Source organism: Mesoplodon mirus (assembly GCF_964341445.2).
Source record: "Mesoplodon mirus genome assembly, chromosome: 4".
Taxonomy (NCBI): Eukaryota; Metazoa; Chordata; class Mammalia; order Artiodactyla; family Ziphiidae; genus Mesoplodon; species Mesoplodon mirus.
Window position 1 is genome coordinate 166851641 of NC_138979.1, and position 9265 is coordinate 166860905.

A 9265-nucleotide genomic window follows, 5' to 3' on the forward strand; every position below is an offset into this window, starting at 1 on the left:
CATAGGTTGTCTTTTCATTTTGTTGATGGTTTCCTTTGCTGTATAAAAGCTTTTAAGTTTAATTAAGTTCCGTTTGCTTATATTGGCTTTTATTTCTTCTGAATTGGGAGATGGATCTAAGAAAATATTGTTACTTATGTTCGAGAATGTTTTGCCTATGTTCTCTTCCTGAGTTTTATGGTGGCATGTCTTATAGTTAGGTCTTTAAACCATTTTGAGTTTATTTTTGTATATGGTGTGAGGGAGTGTTACAATTTCATTGATTTACATGTAGCTGTTCTCCTTGCCCAACACCACTTGAAGAGACTGTCCTTTTGGTATTGTATATTCTTTTAAATTCTTTGTTGTAGATTAATAGGTGTGTGGGTTTATTTCTGCGCTATCTGTTCCATTGATCTGTTTTTTTCTGCCAGAACCATGCTGTTTTGATTACTATAGCTTTGTCGTATTGTCTGAAGTCTGGAAGGGTTATGTCTTCAACTTTATTCTTTTTCCTCAGGATTGTTTTGGCAATTCTGGGTCTTTTGTCATTCCATGTAAATTTTAGGATTATTTTTTCTAGTTCTGTGAAAAATATCTTGGGTATTTTGATAGTGATTGCATTAGATCTGTAGATTGCTTTGGGTAGTATGGCCATTTTAACAATATTAATTCTTCCAATCCAAGAGCATGGGATATCTTTTCATTTCTCTGAATCTTTTTTTTTTTTTTTTGGCTGCACTGGGTCTTCGTTGCTGTGCGGGCTTTCTCTAGTTGTGACGAGCGGGGGCTACTTTTCGTTGTGTTGCATGGGCTTCTCATTGCGGTGGCTTGTCTTGTTGTGGAGCACGGGCTCTAGGCGCACAGGCTTCAGTAGTTATGGCATGTGGGCTCAGTAGTTGTGGCTCGTGGGCTCTAGAGCACAGGCTCAGTAGTTGTGGCGCATGGGCTTAGTTGCTCAGTGGCATGTGGGGTGTTCCTGGAGCAGGGCTTGAACCTGTGTCCCCTGCATTGGCAGGAGGATTCTTAACCACTGCACCACCAGGGAAGCCCTCTCTGAATCATCTTAAGTTTGTTTTATCAATGTCTTATACTTTTAATGTATAGCTACCTCCTTGGTTAGGTTTATTCCTAAATATTTTTTTGATGTGATTTTAAACAGGATTGTTTTCTTACTTTTTCTGATATTTTATTGTTAGTGTAAAGAAATGCAACTGATTTCTGTATATTAATCTTGTATCTTGCTACCTTGCTGAATTCATTTATTCTAATAGTTTTTGTGTGGAGATTTTAGGGCTCTCTATATAATCATGTCTTCTGCAAATAGTGACAGTTTTACCTCTTCCCTTCTAATTTGGACGCCTTTTCTTTCTTTTTCTTGTCTGATTGCTGTGTCTAGGTCTTCCAATATTATGTTGAATAGAAGTAGTGAGAGTGGGCATCCTTGTCTTGTTCCTGAATTTAGTAGGAAGGCTTTCAGCTTTTCATCATTGAATATTATGTTGGCTGTGGGTTTGTCGTAAATAGCTTTTATCATGTTGAGATATGTTACCTCTATACGCACTTCAGTGAGAGTTTTTATCGTGAATGGATGTTGAATTTTGTCAAACGCTTTTTCTATGCTGTTGAGATAATCATGTGGTTTTGTCTTTTCTTTTGTTAATGTGGTGTATCACATTGATTGAATTGCATATGTTGAACCATCCTTGTAACCCTGGAATAAATCCAACTTAATCATGGTGTATGATCCTTTTTGTGTATTATTGAATTAGGTTTGCTAATATTTGTTGAGGATTTTCACATCTATATTCATCAAACATATCCTGTAAATTTTTTTTTTTTTTTTTTTTTGTAGTGTCATTGTCTGGTTTTGGTATCAGGGTGATGGTGGCTTCATAGAATGAATTTGGGAGTGTTCCTTCCTTTTCAGTTTTTTGGAATAGTTTGAGAATGCTAGGTATAAGTTCTTCTTTATTTGGTAGAATTCCCCAGTGAAGCTGTCTGGTCCTGGACTTCTGTTTGCTGAGGGCTTTTGTTTTTTTGTTTTTGTTTTTGCAGATTCTGTTTCACTTGTAGTAATCAGTCTGTTCAAATTATGTTTCTTCTTGACTCAGTTTTGGCAAGCTGTATATTTCTAGAAACTTGTCCGTTTCTTATAGGTTGTCCAATTTGCTGGCATATAACTGTTTATAGTATTCTTTTATGATTTTTTATGTATCTATGGTATGAGCTGTTATTTTTCCTCTTTTCTTATTTTGTTTACTTGGGTCCTCTCTCTTTTCTTCTTGATGAGCCTGGCTAGAGGTTTGTCGATTTTGTTTATCCTTTCAAAAAAAAAACAAAAGGTTTTATTGATCTTTTCTGTTTTTTAATCTCTGTTTTATTTATTTACTGTTTGATCTTTATTATTTCCTTCATTCTGCTGACTTTATGTTTTGTTTGTTCTTCTTTTTCTAATTCTTCTAGGTGGTAGATTATAAAACAAAGTTAACTTTTGAAAAGAAATCCCAAAATTGAAAATAAAATGAAGCAAATTAACCTAACAGTGTATTCCATAACACACAAAGAGGAACTTTTTCAAGTGACTTTAAAACACAGTCATTAAACTATATATATCTGTAGTGGGATATTCTCTAAGGACAAAAATATGAAAAGTTTTTTTCACTGCTCTCAATATTTTTATTTGTGGTGATAATGTTATATATGTATTCTTTTTTTTAATGTGATATGTGGGATAAAGAAGATGAGTAATTATATGATCTAATTATACCATCCCAGTCATTGCTGAGAAGCGGGATTCCCAACATAAGAGAAATGAAATTCAGATTTAAGACAGAAGAGGATAAATGAAAATTCTGTAGTCCTGAATTTAAATTAGAAGTGTCATGGTGTATTTTGTCTTAAATATTTCTCCCTGGCTCTGAGAAACAATAACCAACCCAATAGCAATGTGTATACCTAGTACCTAGATTATGGTACTTTAAGACCAGTGCTCCTTGGAGAAATATCTTATTCTGATTCTAGGTCAAAAGCAGAAAATGTCTTTTTTTGTTTTTTTAAGCAACAAAAACCTAAACTCAATACATTTTAACTTATAAAATATATTGAATACATGTTCTGAAAAAGTCTGAACACCTCACTGGTGATCAGCCCAATATCTGTGAGCACTACTAGCTCCTGGATTATTATCTTGAAGTACCATTTTCCACTAAAAGGAATTAGAGCTACTTGTAAATATGTCTCATTCCAGGACTGGGGCAAGAAACATATACATTTAAACCAAATGAATTGCATATTATTGCCCTACCTAATGCAAACTGAATCTAGAATATATTTTCATACAGATAGCATGAAAGTGTATTAGTGTCTTAGAGCTGTTATAACAAAGTATCACAAACTGGGTGACTTAAAACAACAGAAATTTATTGCCTCATAGTTCTGGGAGCTGTAAGTCTGAAATCAAGGTGTCAGCAGGGCCATGGTCTGTCTGACACTATGGGTAGAATCTTTCCTTGCTCTTCCCAGTCTCTGGTGGTGGCCAGCAACCCTTGGAATTCCTTGCCTTGGGTCACATCACTCCAATCTCTGTCTCCATCTTTACATAGCATTTTCCCTGTGTCTCTACATTGTTTTCCTTCAGTTCATGTCTATCTCTGTGTCCAAATTTCCCCTTTTTATAAGGATACCAATCATATTGGATTAAGCCTTATCCTAATGACCTCATTTTAACTTGATTGCCTCTGTTAAGACACTGTTTCTAAATAAGGTCACTTTCTAAGGTACTGGGGTTTAGGGTTTCAACATATCTCTTTGGGAGGAGGTAAATCAACTCATAACAGAAGATATCAAAGACTCCTAGTGTCATGTCAAAAGAATTTAGTAGCCAACATGAAGAGGCTCCCACTGGCCAAAGATGAGACACTTTGAGTATCAATAGGATAGTACTTGCAGCAAGTTGAATTGCATCAAATATTTAAATCCATTAATTTATAATGCTGCTAAAAAACAAAACATGAAAATTCTGATTGGTCACCATTGGAGAATGGTAGGGAAACAACTCATCATTTTGAATACTGGTAAATAAAGAAATATAATCAAGCATTTCCAGCCTTTCCTACATGAATTGTACCAAGTATCAAATAGTAGATGTAGTGGTTTGAATGGTAGCCCACCAAAAGATACGTCCATGTTCTAATCATCAGAAACTGTAAATGTTATTTGGAAAAAGGGTCTCTGCAGGTATAATTAAGTTAAGGATTTTGTGATGAAATCTTTACTGTGTTAGACCCTAAATTTATTGACAGGTATCTTTATAGGAGACACGGAGGTGAACAAACAGAAGAGGGAGAGGAAATGTAACCATAGTGGAAGAAATTAGAGCAATGCAGCAACAAGGAATGCCAACATCCACTAGAAGTTGGAAGAAGCAAAGAACAGATTCTCCCTTAGAGAATCTGGAGGGAGTATGGCCCTCCAGATTTTTGTTTTGGACTTCTGGCCTCCAGAACTATGAGAGAATAAATTTCTGTTGTTTTTAAGCTGCCACATTTGTGGTTATTTATTACAAAAGCCTCAAGAAACTAATACAGTAGATAAGAGGAAGTTTCTCTTTAAAGAAGTATTACAGCTAATAAGTGAATGAAGAATAATAGAATATCACCATTTTGCAACCTCTAATGAATTAAGAAATGGAGGTGTTAAGCACTGACATCTGCCAACATCATAAAAAAAAATAAAATACCCAGGTATTATGTACTTCTTGATGAAGAGCATGCTACCACCTGTAAGGTAGTCTTACCCACACTCCCACCCCAAAATATATATCCTGAATGTGATCAAGCTTCTATATCCAATTAACAATGTACAAAAAATACACAGGTTGCAGGGACATTTTCAACTATGTTTCAGAAATGCAGTCAGCAAAATCCAGACCCTGGGAAGCCACAGGATAAATGATTTAATTTCTTCAACAAACAAATTCAGAAAGAGAAAGGAACCTACAGAGAAAGACACTTGAAAGACATATCAGTCAATCACAATATATGGAACTTACTTAGATCCTAATTCAAATAAACTGTAAAAGAAAGATGACAATTATGAGACAATTGGAAATTCAAACACTTACTGGATATATGATGAAATTAAAGAATTATTGAATTACATGAAATTTTCCATTAAAAAATTAAAAATAAGCCAATGGATCCTCATTTACAATCAGTAACAGTTCTTTATCCATACAACTTGTCTTCCGGTGGAAAGACCGTTGGTATTCCCAAGAAGGCCTGGTAGGTATTGTGTTACAAATGTAATTAATATTAAGCATTGTGTTTAATTACATGGGTTTCCTCTTTCTCTGATTCTTACATCTCAGCTACATATGCCTTATCTTGATTTACAAGTTGAACAGCTGTGATTTGGGACAGTTAAAAATGGTGAAAAGTAAGGTGCTTGCTCAGATGTTTTTATAAAAATATGCTTCTAATGGCCAACTTATCTTTGATTTACCTACCAACTTTACCTTCTTACTCATATATCTTTAACTTGATAGAGGCTTCTGATATGAAAGATAATTCTACACAGACAATTTTCTAATAAAATATATCATAGTGGATAAATTAAATCTGAGTTAATCTACAAACTATATCTTAGAGAATTATAGAACCTGGAACCAGATGGCTCAATTTCAGTTCTCCAGAACCTACCTTCCTCTGATAGTAAAGATAGTAGAGATTATGAAAGGGGAGGTGGCAGAAAGATTATTGCAGCTTCCAGGCCATAATGGAAGTAAGGAATTTGCGTAAATACTGAGGGCTGGTCTTTGACTTAACAAGGGTTTCTGGGAGAAAATCAGAAGGTGCAGTTCAGATACCTCCTTGAGGACAAGGATCTGCATTAATGTAGGATGGTTCTTCAAAGTAAGGAGATAGCAATTAGGGAAAAGGAAAGGATGTTTAAACAGGAAAAACGGAAATTTAAAAAAGAAGCGGAATTTGCCATTTTGAGTTCCCTGCCAAGTTGAGAAGCAATAATAATTATAATGGACTTAGTCTAAAAGATTTAATCACAAGGTACCTCCTTTAAAACTTGTAACAGTCCAATGAGACAAGTAATATCCCTTTGTTATGGATAGGAAACTGAGACTCAGGTTAAGCAGTGACTTGCCCAAGGTTATATTGCTATTTACTCATGAAATTTTAGAGCTCCAGGTTTAAGGCTTTTTCCACCTGTCTTAGAAATAAGCTATCAATCCAGGAGGATGTGAAGGTTTTGAATCAAATTATGTTGGTAGTTAAGCTTGCCAAATATATGTTATATATGTGTTTAACTTCATTTGGGAGAAGAAACTATAACAAAAATTGGAGAGTTGAAAGTGAGATTAGTCCCGATTAAATGTGATTGCCTTTGTAAAGCATCATCAAAATGCATTTATTAAATCATTTAAATAACTGATGCCTCTGTTTCTACATTAGTTGAAAATCATTCATTTGTCATTCCAAATAGCACTTACTCAATTATTGAATTTGGTGAGAACTGTCATTTTTCTATTTTTCTAGCAAGAGTCTTTATAATCAAAACATTTCCGTCTAACTTTATAATTATATTTTAAATGCTTTTATAAAACAAGAAAATGGAGGGTTACCATTTTTAGTGGTAGAACATTGGGAAGGGGAAGCCTTTCTATTTTACCTCATGGACCACTGGTATAACTCCCATTGTGTAGATAGAAAAATAAATGAAATTGGGCCTGTGCCAATGTCATTGCACAATAAATTAGAAGAGGCCATGTGTATTGACAGGGATAGTGGTACAGCAGTACCCAAGAGCATGAGCTTTGTAATCAGATAGACCAAGATGCTTGTCCTTGTTCCAATCATAGGCAAGTTACCTCATCTGTAAAATGGCAGTAATATTAGTAACTCTCTCTACTTTAGAGAGTTGTGGGAGAATTAAGAGATAATACATGTAAAGCCCCTTAGCACAGTGATTGGCACAAAGTAGGTCCTCCATAAAGATCAGGAATAATAATAATTTTGATGGTAATGAAAATGAAATGGGTTCTATTTTGTCTTTGTCTAGATTATGGTAAGCAGTGGAGTGGAACAAAAATTAGGAATCAGAACACACTTCTGAACTGAGTTCACCAATTAAGCAAGCTCATACCTATCTTTTATATTGGAGTATAGTTGATTAACAGTGTTGTGATAATGCAAGTTCATGTCTATCTTTTGAATGTGTAAGTTTTTTCCATTGGTAAAATTAGAATCAAAGAAGAAAGCAACTCCAAGTTGGAGATAAAACACATACTACACTCTAGATAAGTACATTTTTTAATACCAGTTCTTGAGGATAGATCATTTGAATAACTGATTTCTCTGTCTCAACATCAGTTGAAAATCATCACTTTGCTGAAATGACTCAGATTGTTTAAAACTGAGGCTTTATATAAACTCTAGTCGAGTTATAATTGCTCATTTGTGAAGTGTAGAATGCATTGCCATTCCTCAGTAAATCTCAAATTAAAATGATAAGTTTTCAGGCTTCAGATATATTGTAGTGTGTGATAAAAATCAATACTGTTATTTGGCCACAGGATGGCAAAATACACCTGAGCCCAGATAGAATACAGGACTAGGAAACCACAGTCCCTAGAATGGTGTTTCATTTCCTCTTCGTATATTTTGCTGCCTGCTTAGTGACATTTACCACTAACAATGGTTTTATTTTCAAACGATAGAATTCATCACATATTTGCTTCTTAATTCTAATTTTAGCAAACGACAACACAATCAAGTCCAAATCCCTTCTTTCTGTCTCTCTCCCCTTTTCTCTTAACCTCCCTTTATGTACTTTCCTTTCTCCCTCCCTTCTCTTCTCAGTCTCCCTTTCTTCCTTTGCTTTTATTTTTCCTTTTTAATGCAGTAGTTACAGAATACCAAATATAGCCTCTGTTCAGTGACCTTGATGTAATTTCATCATTCCAGTATTGGCTTAAAAAATGAAATCAGAATTTCTGTCTGACTTTTTACAAATGTGATTGGATGATTATCAAACAACAGACCATTTTGAAAGTCTCAGTATGTTCTTAGTCTCCATACTTAGCCCTCTTAATTTTAACCTTAACCAATCATAACATTTAAAAATTTTATTGGGGGTGGGGGGGACCACAAAATGAGGGGAATTAAATTACCAAAACCATCAAAGAAAAACTATAGAAAATAAAAATGAAACTCCTGTGTTCTTGTCTTTACTCACACCTCTCAATCACACCTGTGTTTTCCCTGTACCTATCTCTAGATAATGGAATCATGCTTTAAATTATATATGCAACTTGCTTTTTTCATAGACCCAGTCTATCACAGATCTCTTTCTAGGCTAGTAAATTTCAAGCTGACTCAGGTGTTTTTAGTGGCTGCATGGAATTTCATAGTATGAGTATACAATAATTTATTTAACTTGAAAGTGCAGTTAGACTCTTTCCTTTTTTGCTATTTTAAACATTGTTGCAACGATATCCTTGTGCATGCCCCTATATATGCTTTTGTTACTATCTTTGTAGGGTGGATTCTAAGAAATGGAGTTGATGAGTCTTAGGATTTCCACCTGTTAAGTATCATACTTACGAGTTACCCACGCTATAGATTGTCCCTCCTATCTTTTTGACTTTATAAAGATCCCATGTAGCTGTCCTATAAAGTTGAGACCAACCTCCTTTCTCATTCCTCCAGAAAAAGTTATTTGCCTTTTAAAATTTGTTTCTCTATCTTTCTTCATACTACACACTTATAATGTTTTTCTTCACATGTCTTTGTCCTTTCTTCCTTTCTGGAGAAATGAGCTCTTGAAACCTTTAATTCCTTCCATCATTTCCCCTATCATTATTTCTCTATATTTTTTTAATCATTTGGAAAGTAATAATATTTGATACAATTGTGTATTTTGTTTCAACATACATTTTAAAGGAAAAACTAAAACAAACATTTCCCCAGTGTTCTTTATTCTGGTACTTATTTTTCTTTCATACAAAGGGAAAGATTAAGCTGTGCCTAATTCTAAGGCCTGGAAATATTGTCTTTTCTAAATTTTGTACATAGTTTCTCCTTTTTTAAAAAAAATTATAATTACTTTTTACTTGTGTGATTCCCACTAGACTTTTCTTCCATTCATTCAACAGATATTTATGGCACATCAAGTCCTATTCTAGGCCAGGAGGGTACAGCACAGAACAAAACAGACAAAATTCCCTTCACTCATGAAGCTCATAAGACTGGTGAGACAGACAACAGAC